Source organism: Nannospalax galili, unplaced genomic scaffold (assembly GCF_000622305.1).
Source record: "Nannospalax galili isolate Female #2095 unplaced genomic scaffold, S.galili_v1.0 scaffold851, whole genome shotgun sequence".
Taxonomy (NCBI): domain Eukaryota; kingdom Metazoa; phylum Chordata; class Mammalia; order Rodentia; family Spalacidae; genus Nannospalax; species Nannospalax galili.
Genome location: NW_008330578.1, coordinates 165682 through 179998, shown reverse-complemented (window position 1 = coordinate 179998; position 14317 = coordinate 165682). Strand labels below are relative to the sequence as shown.

General features: G+C 38.0%; 1 protein-coding gene across 1 annotated transcript in view; it reads right to left on the bottom strand.

Moving 5' to 3' along the window:
* The window catches only part of Dock3 (dedicator of cytokinesis 3), a 480991-nt gene that overhangs the window by 319809 nt on the left and 146865 nt on the right, over positions 1-14317 (bottom strand). The window contains exon 3 of the mRNA XM_029554349.1: positions 10910-10965. The gene's annotated coding sequence lies outside the window, so the exon portion shown is untranslated. The remainder of the gene's footprint in view (positions 1-10909; positions 10966-14317) is intronic.

The following is a 14317-nucleotide window of genomic DNA, read 5'->3' as shown; positions in this document are numbered from 1 at the left end:
TGAAGTGGAGATCTTTTTTAAATGTTGGAACCTCATTTAATTTTATGTCTTATAGAGTTTATAATGAGTAAAAGATTATATAAGCGTAATAATTCATCTGTAAACCTAGAAATGTACAGCCAATTTTGAAAGAGATGAACCCTAGCTCAGAAAAATGTTATTGAATAGGTTAATGCTGTTGTAATGAAATGCTTCTTTTAATTAAAAAAATTAAAAAATTAAAAAAAAAAGATTTACAGATCCTTAGCCAAAATATGGGTAGTGGGGAAGAGGGACAATTGAAAACGAAGTATAATGGCATATATGTATGAAGATGCCGTAATGAAACCCACTGCTCCAATTGCCAACTTTAAAAATTAATTTATACACATAAAATATTCATTGTCTTGAAGTGTATGGTGGTCTGAATGAGAAATGTCCCCTACAGGCTCAAGTATCTGAACACTTTGTTCCAAGATGATGGTGTGGTTTGGTAGGTCATGGAATCTTAGGAGGTGTAGCACTGTTGGAGGAAGTGTGTCTCTAAGGGCTTAGACAGTTTATGGTCTTGCCCCAATTCCAGATTTGCTCTCTCTGCTTCATGGCTGCTGTTGAAGTTGTCAGCCACCTGTTAGCATGCCTCCCCCACCACAATGGATTCTTATCCCTCTGGAATCAAAAACCAAATAAGCTCTCCCTGAAGTAAATTTCCTTAGTCATGGTGGTTTATTACAGCAATAGAAAAGTAACTAATACAGCATGACTGTATGTGAATCCATGTTCACTCTTATCAAGCATCATATACTTTTCTAAGTACAAAAATCATCTGTTCAAATTCAAACCACTTATCAAACACTAAACTAATTTTAATTCAACTGAGTTGTTTGTAAGATGGTATGTTACTAACTAGACAGGAATTTAAGTAAGGAATTAGTTGGTTGTCTTGGTCTAAAGAAAGAGAACATTACTTTTACTTATTTTTCCTTTTTGTTATTGCTTTTCAAACTTTATGAATAAACTGAGGGGTGTATAACTTAACTGGAAGTTTATAGATTACTACTTTTTCATCTGTACTAATAAATCCTGAAGATTTTATGCATTTGTGTATGTATATACTTGTTCCTACTTAAATAATACATCAGGACACTCACAACTTACACTTTTCCAGTGAAATTAGCAGGTTTTGCCTGTTCTAGCCCAGAAGTATAAATGTTATTTCAGAATTATATATTTTTTAAAATATATTTGTATATATTCTATATGAAAATACAAAAAGTGAACCTAGTGTATCAAATATATTCTTTTTTTCAAAATATTTTCTTTTTTTTCCGTCTTTTTGAGACAGGATCTCCCTGTAGCCCCAGCTATCCTGGAACTCACTATGTAGACCAGGCTGGCCTTGAACTCACAGAGATCTGCCTGCCTCTGCCTCCCAAGTACTGGGATTAAAGGCATGCACCACCATGCCCAGCCAAAATATATTCTTATCCACATTCAATAAGTATTATTGTACAGTCAACTCTTTAAAAGTTTTACAAAAGACAAACAAATCTGGTAGGAATTTAGAGGGTGTAATTTGATAAAAATTACCTAAAAAAAGGGAGGAAATGCAGCTTGGTGGTAGAGTGATTGTCTAGCATGTACAAGAGTCTTAGGTCAATCCATACCACTGCAGAAAAAAATACAGGTTGATAAAATATTTTTTTTCAAACTTTAGACTGGGTATGGTAATATGCACCTGTAATTCTAATGTTCAAGAGGTTAAGGAAGGAGGATAAAATTTGAGGTCAGTCTAGGTTACATGGCAAGTTCCATGCCATTCTGGCCTACATAATGAGACATGGTCTCTAAATAAATAAATAAATAAATAAATAAATAAATAAATAAATAAATAAAACCAATCAACCCAACACCCATCCATCCATCTAGATATAGATGTAGATCAATATTTTGGAAATATAGAGGAAATTACTGCAAGAAGTACCTTTTATTTTTTAATTACATTTATTTGAGTGGGGGGAGAGGGAAGGGGGGAAGGGAGAGGGAGGAGAGAGAAGGAGAGCCTGCATGCATGCCACAGCATGTGCGCAGAGGCCAGAGAACAACTTATGGGACTCAATTCTCTCCTTCTATCATGTGGGTCCTGGGGACTGAATTCAGGTTGTCAGCTTGACAGCAAGCTCCTTTACTAGCTAAGCCATCTCTCTAGCCAAGAAGAAGGGTTTTTTTCTAAGTTTTTGTTTTCATATTAATTTCTAATGAAGACAGAAGTTATTTCAGTTAACACACAAGCAAACTGAAAATAGCGCTGCCAGAGGAAAGTTTAGACAGTGATTAAACTAATGCTGCTATCATGTGCTCCCTGCAGTACACGTTATAACCAATGTATATCCTCCTATTTATACCCTAAGCTGAAATTGGAGCTCTTGAAACTTAAGAATAAAGAGATAATACCAAAGAATAATATAAACATTAATAATTCCTTGAGCAGAACAGAAGGAAATATCATTGGCCTTGTTATGATATGTAGTTCATCCTCCAATGATAAATTGCACCATTTTATTCTGGCTATGATATGTAGTTCATCCTCCTATGATAAACTGCACCATTTTATTCTGGCTCATATTTACAATATGAGCTAGTAATCACTAAAACTGACAATTTCTATAACTGCTGAAGTTACTTAATTCCTTGTTCAAATAATACTAATTTCCAACTAAATAAAAATAAAAATATTTACAGATGTTTCATAATTCATTGTGACATAAATAGACAAAGACAGTCCCTGTCTATAGCTCTGTTTACAGCAGGCAAGCATCATTACCCCAGAACCTATCAGTGTCAAATTGAAATTTTGATGCATCTAACTGCTTTATAGTGCAAATAAATATAATTTTACTCACAGTATCTGCCTGCTTTCAATACTTCATGCAACTGCCTTCAACATCATCTACCCATAGTTAAGGGATATAGACAATTCGGAGGTATAAAGGACTTCAAGTTGCTACTGGCCCTTTGAAGCTCTCTGACCCAATACACTTTCTCATTTTGTAGTTAACTGATATGACCTAGACACATAGGTCATATTTCTGGCATCCCTCTCCTCTGGGGAGTTTCCCCTTCCTCCTTCTTTTTCTGAACAGTGACCCTCTTTCCTCGGAAGGATCTGTCTCCAGTAGGACTTTCCTTTGCAAGCTGACAATGTGCTGCCCAAATAAAGCTCTGAATGTTACTACCATTTGGTGCTCATGTGTTTTTCCTTGGTAAGCCTGAAATCCTAAAACTCCCTACAAATGTGCAATATTCTTAGCAAAATTTGAAGTAGCAATTACAGTTTAATTATTTTACAAAAGAGAAAAAGGGCTGGGCATGGTGGTGCATGCATTTAATCCCAGCACTCAGGAGGCAGAGGCAGGTGGATCTCTGTGAGTTTGAGCCTGGTCTACATAGCAAGTTCCTGGTCAGCTGGGGCTACAGGGAGACCCTATCTTAAAGAGAGAGAGAGGGAGAGAGAGAGAGAGAGAGAGAGAGAGAGAGAGAGAGAGAGAGAGAGAGAGAAGCATTTTAAAAGCTAACTAAAAATATGATAACTTGAAATTTTCCACAGGAAATTTTCCATATGTAGCCTATGTAAACAATTTATTTTATCAACCAAATGAAAACCAAGCTCTTCAGCACAAGCAGCAATTTTTTTTTCAAAAAACAGCTGGCATACTTTAAACACACTGGCAATCTGGATCATGCTCCCTCACAAGTGGGTAGTGGTGCAATGCAGAAGACATATGGTAGAAACTCAATGTGTGCTCTCTAATTAAGAGGTCTTTGTTATAGGCTAAAATCTGCTATGATAGAGCCCCAAGTCCTAGTACTGCAAAAACCACTAGGAAAATATATGGGAAAATGTCTTTTATTGCATAACAAAATATATGCAGTAATGCTATCCAAAATGTTTCATATGACTCTAATAATGAAGATTCAATTAATAAAAATGCAAATTGGCAAATATTTTGCAGAACTGATCTAAGCACAATGCCAAAGTCATTAATGAGAAAAAAAAAGAGAAAACTAAGACTGTTATAAGTTTAAAGTATGAGTGCCATGACAACTAAATACAATAAACTAATTCTTCAATTATCCAGTGGTAGGGATTGCACACAGGGTTTTGTGTACGCTAGGCAATCACTCTACCACAAAGCTATAGCACAGCATTCTTTTAAATTTCTCTATTTTGTTTGTGCTTTCCATGAAGCTTAGCTCATTTTATAAGCATCTACTCTTTTTTAATATTTTATTATTTTATGTGCATGCGTGTACTGCCTGAATGTATGCAAATGCACCCATGTTGTACAATGCCCTCGGAGAACAAAAGAGGGCACTGAATCCCCTAGAACTGGAGTCATGGACAATTGTTAACCACCATGTAGGTGATGGGAATCGAACTCAGGTCCTCTGCCAGAACAGCCAGTGCTCTTAACTGCTGAGCCTTTGTCCAGACCCATACCATCTATTTTAAGTTAATTGTGTGTGTGTTGGGAAGGGTATACACACATGTGTGGATACATGACCATGTAAAGGCCAGAGGAGGACTTCCGGTGTGCTGCTCTATCATGGTCCATTTTATTCTCTTAAGGTAGGGTCTTTCACTGAACCTGATGCTAGGCTGTCAGCAAGCAAGCTTCAGAGATCCACCCCCCTCCACGGTATTGGATTAGAGTTTATAGTTGGCCATATCCAGCATTTTACATGGGTATAAGGGATTTGGAGTCAGATACTCATGATACTTGATGAGTCATCTCCCCAGCCTACAAGTAGATAATTTTAATCACATACGAAAACTATACAAGTTTAATTCTTTCTATAAACGTTTTTCATTGATGTCCCAATTAACATCACTGCTTTTCATTAACAAATTTTGCAGTGATAATTCTTTTTAAAATATTTTTATTATTTTTACTTTATGTGTGTGTGTATTGTTTGCATGTATGTAAGTGCACATGTGTTGTGCAATGCCTACACAGGTCAGAAGAAGGAGTCAGATCTCCTGGAAATGGAGTTACAGATGGTTGTTAGCTGCCATGTGGATGCTGAGAATCGAACCCGGGTCCTCTGCAAGAGCAGCCAGTTCTCTTAACCACTGAGCCATCTCTCTAGCTCCAACAGCTATAATTCTCAATAATCCTATCTTTTAAATTTTATACTAAAAGAAGTGATTTTTTATACCACACTGATAATATTCATGTCATATATACTTCTATATATTTGCCTTTACTCATGAATTTTATATCTTCTTTTTTCAGTGGTGCACATCTTTAATCCCAGCACTAGGGAGGCAGAGGCAGGCCGATCTCTTTGAGTTCGAGGCCAGCCTGGTCTCCATAGTGAATCCAGGACAGCTGGGGCTAGAGGGAGACCCTGTCTCGAAAAGACCAAAAAATTTTTATTTATTATTTTTATTTTATGTATATGAGTGTATTGCCTGCATGTATGTGAGTGTACCTGTGTTGTGCAATGCTACCAAGGTCAGAAGAGGGCTTTGGATTCCCCTGGAACTGGAGTTAAGGACGGTTCATAGCTGCCATGTGGGTGCTGGGAATCGAACCCAGGTCCTCTGCAAGAGCAGTCAGTGCTCTTAACCGCTGAGCCATCTCTCCAGCCCCAGAATTTTATATTTTCATTTGCTTTCATGTTGCTGTAAAGCAAGGATCCTTTTGCTCCAACTTAAAGAACTTCTTACTTGTATTTCTTACTAGGCAAGGTTAATTGTGATAAATTCCCTCTCCTATTTTTTGGCTAGTGAAAAAAAATCTTTCTCCATTTTTAAAGGATCATTTTGTTGGCCACAGTATTCTTGGTAGATTATTTCTATAATATGTTGAATACAGCATTCAATTTCCTTTTATTTTAAAAAGTCTCTACTGAGAAATCCACTGATTCTTATGAAGGCTTCCTCATATATGAACTTATATATGAATTCCTTTTCTTTTGCTGCTTTCAGAAGGTATGTCTTTGATTTGTGACAAACAGGTTATAACATGCATTGGTATAGATTTAAGTTTATTTCAACAGGGTTCTTTGGGTTTTAAAAATTGATGACCATTTTCCTCCTTAAATTTGGAAAGTCTTCACCCATTATTTCTTACTTCTGGCAATTCCAAATGGCATATAATAGTGTGCTTCATAGTGTCCCAAAAATTTATTAAATTTTCTTCACTTATTTTCATTCTTTTTTCTTTTTTCCCTTGCACAAATGAATTTCAAGTGACCTATTTCTAAGTTCACTGACTCTTTTATTAGATCAAGAAAAAAAGCTTCTTTTTGCAACAGATGGAGGCTGAGTTCCACAACTGGTCAAATGCAGAGAATAAGTATCTGTGAGAAGCCCAGTCCTAAGTGACACATCTATAATGCAACCTTTACACCTAAGGATAAAAAAAACATAGTAGAATAAGGGGCAGAAAAAATATTAATACATCTCTCAACACTCACCAGCAAAGCTTCCTCATGCAACAGATGATGGTTAACCCAAAAAACTATAACTGGCCAAAGTGCAGAGAATAAGAGACTGCAGAGTCCATGTTTCTGGGTAGGACATGTATATCAAGCCTCTGCCATCTAGGGCTCAGTGACCATTGCAGAAGAGAGGGGCAGATCTGACTGTAGAGCTAGGGGTGGTGCATGACCACAAGGAAACAGTTTTCCAGACAGCTGGGAAGTTACTCATATGAATTTACAGCAATGGTGACAGCATGCACAAGACACATGCAAGTTCAAACTAGACAAAAACTCAGAATAGAAGGGGGAAATGAGTAAGAAGCCCCAACCTTAGCTGAGAAACTATTAGCAACAGATGACTAGTGGGAAGGGAGAGTTGGTTTTCTTTAAGCGAGTGATGCTAGATAGGTTGACCAGATTCTAGTGGATGGACTCACACAGAGGGACATTTGAGGACATAAACTTGACTTGATAGGTCTTAATATACATGACAGAATGCATGAAAACAAGTGGGAGAGCATGGGAGGTGCAGATAGGGGAGGGGGGTCTAGATATAATCAAGATGTATGAAACTCTCAAAAACAATCAATAAAAAAGAATGTTATTCTAATTGAATATTTGAGTTCAGATTCTTCTTCTCCAGAGTTTTATGTCAGGTTCTCTTTCCCTTATTTTCTCCTTACGGATTTTATTTATTTGTTGGTCATTCTGTTCTTAAGTAATTTCTCTGATTTATTTGCCTAAATTTTCTTATATTTCATTGGGCTTTTGTAAGATATTATTTTGAATTATTTGTCAGGTAATTCATAGAACTCCATTTCTTTAGGGTCAGTTGTAAGGCATCATATTTACCTGACTCTTCCTATTCTTGTAGCTTTGACTTTCTATGTGCAAACTGAAAAAACAGCCTCTCTCAGAGTTTATGGAATGACTTCAACAGGGAAAGGCCCTCACCAATCAACCCAGCTACGAATTTGAGAGCATTTTCTTTAAATGTGTTAGGTACTGTTCCTCTGTTCTTCCTGGGAGTGTCAAGATTGTGAATCTTCTTCCAATCTTTCTGACCCATGATAGCCATGGTAAATCACCCTATCTTTTATCCTAGGGCAGTATACAGAAAGACCAGGGCACTGGAGATCTCACTATGATCACCATTATAGAACACCTCTCTCTCTCTCTCTCTCTCTCTCTCTCTCTCTCTCTCTCTCTGACAAGTCTTGATTTTGCATTATTCTCAGTCCCACAGAGCTGTGCAAGCTTCAGTGAGCCATTCACTTTTTCTTTTTAGCTGCCCCTGCAAGTTTAAACTGTTCAGGTAACTTCAGCAGTTTGGAGTAAACTCGCTTAAAAAGACATTACTTGGGCTCTTGGCTTTAGTGCCATCTTCCTTGAAACTCCTGTGCTGTAAGAGTGAAATAGAGGAAGAAGCAAATGCACAGGCTGAATCACAAGAGAAGAAAGATGAGGCAGAGGTCCAAGTAAATTAACTTGTGTACCCACGGAGGTGGCAGGAACAGAATAAGGAATGCTAGAGACTAGGGCCCTGGTACAAATTGTTGGACTGTATGCTGCTGTCAATAAATTCATCTCAACAGGTCTGAAACTTCACCATCTGATCACCAAGACCTCTGAGAGACTGCCTTTGCTTTTGCTAATCAAAATAGCCCCTATGGGTCCTCTGCCTGGGACCTGTGGAATTCTAGACTAGTTCTGTTCTTACCTGTACATCACTTGGGGCAGTGCCTAGAAATGCCAGAGATGTTGAATGCATACTCCAACTCATGCTATTTTGCTCTAATGCAAGAGGCTCAACTGAGGTAAATTCTTTCTTAGCCAGTATAGAGGAGGGGCTAATTCAGGAAAAATTAGAACATTCTTCTTATCCTTTTCAAATGTAGCAATTCTCTGTTTTGTGCTCTTTGGGGCCCTGCAAAATCTTTATTGGATTCTGGACCACTCACAAAGATATACTGTTCTATATGTGATTGTTAAATCAGTATTTCTGTAGGAGCTAAAGACTGGGATTTACTATTCTATCATCTTGCTAATGTCAAGAGAGATTACCATTGTCTTATCAGACTCTATTCCATCACATGAGAATAAGATGAAAAACTACCTGAGAGAAAAAAAGCCAAAGTAAACAAGAAGCTCTCCTAGTGTGCATTTCCTCCTTCAAGGATTGGAGCTTCGCAAGATACTGTCTATATCAATTGCTCTCCAGTGCTTTGCAGATATTTTTAAAAAATACTTCACCAGATTTTAGAAATTCTATTCTGGACAATATTCTGCTGAATATTTGGATAAAAAAGTTTGATTCTAGGTAGCCTTCTAAGATTTATATATCCAAAGACCTCTCTTGCTATACTCCCATAAAGAAAGACTATATCTGTGCTGGACAGCTTTAGTTGTCAACTTGACACACCTGGGTAGAGGTAGCCTCAATTAGGGAATTGTCTCCATTGGACTGGACTAGGGACATGTCTGTGGGGTATTTTCTTGATTTTTGAGTGATGTGGGAGGGCCTAGCCCATTGTGGGTGGTGCCACCCCTGAGGCAGGTTGTTCTGTATTGTATAAGAAAGCAGGTTGAGCATGGACCAGGAGAGCAAGCCAGTAAGCAGTGTTCCTCCATGGCCTGTGCTCTATCTAGCTCCTGCCTCCAAGTTCCTGCCCTGAGTTCCTACCTTGGGCTCCCTGAAGAATTGTGACCTGGGAGATGTAAGCCAAATAAACCCATTCCTCCCCAAGTTGGTATTTTGTCACAGCAATGGAGAAACAAACTAGAACATCAACAAATACAACTTCTCTGAGTAATTCTTTCCATGGCTATAGCTCCTCTGCTTTACTTAACGTATAAATTTTTCTGCTACCAAACTGTCCCCCAATCCTTCAGTTATTATAAATGAGGTACATGGTTTCTGAACTTCAGGTGAGCCACTTATCATGAGAAAGCATATTATTTTGCCATTATTTTCTGAGGCACTCTATTTCTGTATCACTAGATAGTCTCTATACCACTTTCCTTATCTCACTCCCATGGTGCTTCTACATAATTTCAGCTCTGAACAGTCTCATCACTGACCATGGTGCTATAGATCAAGAATGTCATTTTTGCATTTTCCTACAGGCCATTTAAATTCAGAAAATGTTTTTAATTGAATTTTTGTGATTTTTCATACAATATAGTTTGATGGTATTTAGATCCCCTCCCCTATCAGAACCTCCTCCCACTGCCCCCATCCAATTTAATGTGTACACACACACATATACACACACATACACACATACACAAAATACAGCCTATAGAGTCTGATTTGTGTCCCCAAATGTCCTTCAGTGTGGGTCCATCCATTGGGCCCACTTAGAGTCCCATCCCTGTAAGACAATATTTTTCTACTCCCAGCAGTTATTGTTATTTTTTATTTATTATTTTTATTTTATGTGTATGCATGTATTGCCTGCATGTAGGTAAGTGCATGTGTGTCATGCAATGCCCGTGAGGACAGAAGAGGCTATCAGATCCCCTGGAACTAGAGTCATGGGCAGTTGTTAGCTGCCATGTGGGTGCTGGGATTTGAACCCAGGTCTTCTGTAAGAACAACCAGTGTTCTTAACCACTAAGCAATCTCTCCAGCCCTCCCCAGCAGTTATATATTGCCAAAAGTTCCTTAGGTTGGATTGGGATTTCTTATCGACTTCCCTATGTCTATGCTGTGATTTTGTCTGATTTAAACTTGTCTAGACCATGTGCATGCTGTCACTATTGCTGTGAGGTGAGTTCATATAAGTAACTGACAAGCTGTCTGGAAGACTGTTTTCTTGTGCTCATCTACCCGTCTCTGACTCTTAACAGTCTTTCTACCTCCTCTTCCACAATGACCTGTGAACCTTGAAAGGCCGAGGATTGAAATAGTTGTCCTATTCAGGGATAAGCACTCTGCTGGCTCTTGTTCTCTACATATTGGCCAACTGTGAGTTTCTGTTAATCACCACCTGCTGTATAAAGAAGCTTCTCTGGTGAGAGCTGGATTACTTTATTTTTGAAATGTGTAATCAAACTATGCATCTCTTTTACATATTGTTTTCATCCTCTGAGGTACACCTTTAACATTTTTTATAAATAGAAGACCTTAAAAGTTTCCCTCACATTGACAATAGCAGTGAAACGACAGATCTATCTCTAATTCCTATTCTATGGATGACTATTCTCAAAATCATACTTAATAATTTTTAACATAAAACATGTACTTTTATAAAATTTATACCTGTTATCTATCCAGGATAAGACAAAACATATTAGAGTTCAGAATTATGTATAATATTAAATCTTTGTTTTTCCAGAAGTATCTATCAATATATTTTATGCCATGAATGAAAATATCAGACTTCTTCTGTAACCTATAATAATTTTAATTAACTCAGTAAGACCAGTTACTCACCCCCTATTACTGACAATTGCCTTTTTCAAGTGAATATAATTTGCAGGAAAGATCCCCTGTAAAACAGAAAAATAATTTCAGTTAGATATTATAAAGTGTGATTAGCATCTCATATGTGTTAAAAGAAAATAAAAATATAGATGTCCTATTGTAACAACCACTTTGCACATGTGGGCTGGAGAGATGGTGCAGCTGTTAAAGGCTAAGGCTAACAACCAAAACATCAAAGAATACAGAATTTCATGAAGAGTATTAGGTAGGAATTTTATGACCAGGTACAATGAGATTCTATGCTTAGGAGAAAACTGTGACCTTAGGTGCTATATAAACAAAGTACTAAAGATTTTTAAAGAGTTATACAGTCAAATGGTCCATCAATTGTCTCACAGGATATTGTATCCTGTACAGGTCATTTGTATCCAAATTTGTAACATCATCTAATCAATGACTTAACAGTTATCCAGCTCTGAGTCAGAAAAACAATTTTAAAATCATGGTTATATTAAGACTCATAAGAATGCAACAATTTGGGAGGCTGGAGAGATGTCTCAGTGGTTAAGAGCACTGACTACTCTTGCAGAGGACCCAGGTTCAATTCCCAGCACCTATATGACAGCTAACAACCATCTGTAAACTCCAGTTTCAAGGGAATACAACATCCTCTTCTGACCTCCAAGGACACTGCATGACAAGGTGCACTTACATACATGCAGGCCTTATACACATAAAATAAAAATAATAAATATACCAATTTTTTAAAAAGAAAGCATCAACACCTCCCTCTGTTTTCCTGGGCCTGAAAGACCCGCAGGAGGCCTCTCTCCTACCCGCAGGCCTCTCTCTGGTACAAGTCCATCGTGCCCTCCACACCTTGACTCACCCAGCCATATTCACCCTCACATCCCCCCCCCGACTCTCTCCTACTTTGGGTCCTGTCCCATTCCTTGGCTTGGGACCCCAGACACCTGAGGAACCAATACTACTTCCTGATCCTTTTCATCCAGACCAACATAGTGCCTTGTCTGGGCACCAGGAGCACTACTTCTGGGTCTGGCCCCACCCTCACCTCCCTCTGCTTCCCTGGGCATGCACCACCCACCAACCTTTTTCTGGGGCTGACCTTTACTCATCATGATCCTTTGCAACCAGACCAACCCAGCTCCTCAGTGCAGTCCCCAGGAGTCTTTGGGGCCTCTTCCCGCCCCATCTGCTTTGCATCTCTGAGTGGCACGGACACCAGCTTCCCTAGACCAGCATCTTTCCTGGGCCAGGCACCCAGGCCAGTCCAACCCCCATATTCCTGAGGCTAAAATTGTTCCTGGAGGAATTCAGACCTTAGGAGAAAGCCTGAAAACATCTGACCCTCATCTGAATAGCGCCTCTGTGGGAACTCCTGAAGACAAACACAATCTGGCCACTCCAATATAAAATCAAAAGAGAGAACCTGAAACTTGGATGAACCAATTTTTCATGCCCAAAAACTAAACCACAAAGACACATAAACAAGCAGACCTAAACTTGAAGGCTTGAGTCTCACACAAGAATCAGAAACTACAAAAGAAATTCACATGTCAAAATCACAGAGAAAAAACAACATGAAAAACCAAAATACCATATCACCACCAAATACCAATAGTCCTCTAGAAGAGTACAATGAGAATCCCCTAGAGATAATGCAGGACACAGAACTCAAAAGAACAGTTATAAACATGTGAAAAGAATTCAGTGAACTTAAAGAACACACAAAAAACGAAATCAAAGAAATGAAGGAAGACAGGGATAAACTTCAGAATGAATTCAGAAAAGAGTTAGAAATATTGAAGAATACTCAGGCTGAAATGAAGAAGGAAGTGAAAAACTCAGTAAGCCAATTAGAAACGACAGGTGAAAGCCTCACCAATAGGATGAATGAAATGGAAAACAGGGTATCAAAACAGGAAGATAAAGTGGAGGAAGTAGACCACTCAAGCAAAGATTATGAAAAATTTAAGAAATCACAAGAATGGAATATGAAGGAATTGTGTGACACCATAAAAAGACCAAACTTAAGAATCATAGGCATACCGAAAGGAGTAAAATCCCAAGATGATGGCATGGACCAGATTTTCAACAGAATCATGTAAGAAATTTTCCCAAAATTAAAGAAAGACATGCCCATACAAATACAAGAAGCATATAGAACACCAAACAAACAGGACCAGAAAAGAAACTCTCCACGGCACATCATAGTAAAAACACTAAACGTACAAAACAAAGAGACAATACTGAAATCTACAAAAGAGAAACAGCAAGTCACATATAAAGGAAAACACATTAGGATTACAGCTGATTTTTTAGTGCAAACTATGAAATCCAGAAGAGCCTGGAACAAAGTATTCCCAGTTATAAATGACCACAGATGCCAACCCAGATTACTATACCCAGCCAAAATGTCTATAACAGTCAGGGGATAAAGAAAAATCTTCCATGAAAAAATCAGGCTGAAGGAATTCATGTCCACAAAACCAGCCCTTCAGAGAGTTCCGGAAGCAATACAGAGACCTGAGGAAAGGAATGACTATACCCAAGGGATTGCAGAAAGATATCCAATGAAGGTATAATTTTGGAAAAGTACAGCTACACAGACTATGTGAATGGATTAAGACACAAAACCCATCTTTTTGTTGTCTGCAAGAAACTCATCTCACTTTCAAGGACAGGCACTATCTTAAGGTAAAAGGATGGAAAAAAATACACCAAGCAAATAGTACTAAGAAAAAATCAGGTGTTGCAATTCTAATATCTGACAAAATAGACTTTATACTAAAACTAATCAGAAGAGACAAAGAGGGCTACTGCATTTTGATCAAAGGAACAATGAATCAAGAAGATATTTCAATCATGAACATACATTCACCAAATTCTGGTGCACCCAACTTCATAAAAACAATACTACAGGACTTTAAGACCCAGATTAATCCCAACTCATTAATAGTAGGGGATTTCAATACCCCACTGTCTCCATTAGATAGGTCAAGAGAGCAGAGAGTTAACAGAGATAAATCGGAATTAAACAATACCACATATAAAAAGGACTTAACAGACATTTACAGAGTATTTCACCCAAGAATCAAAAGACAAACTTTCTACTCAACACCCCATAGAACCTTCTCCAAAATCGGCCATATACTGGGTTACAAAACAAACCTCAACAAATACAAAAAGACTGAAATAATTCCATGCATCCTATCAGATCACAATGCAATAAAGCTTACAATCAACACGCGAAGAAGCCATAATCACCACATGAACACATGGAGAGAAAAACCTGCAACCCTGAATGATGAATAGGTCAAAAGAGAAATTAAGAAAGAAATAAAAGTATTCCTGGAATTAAATGAAAAGGACAATACAACAAAACAAAACCTC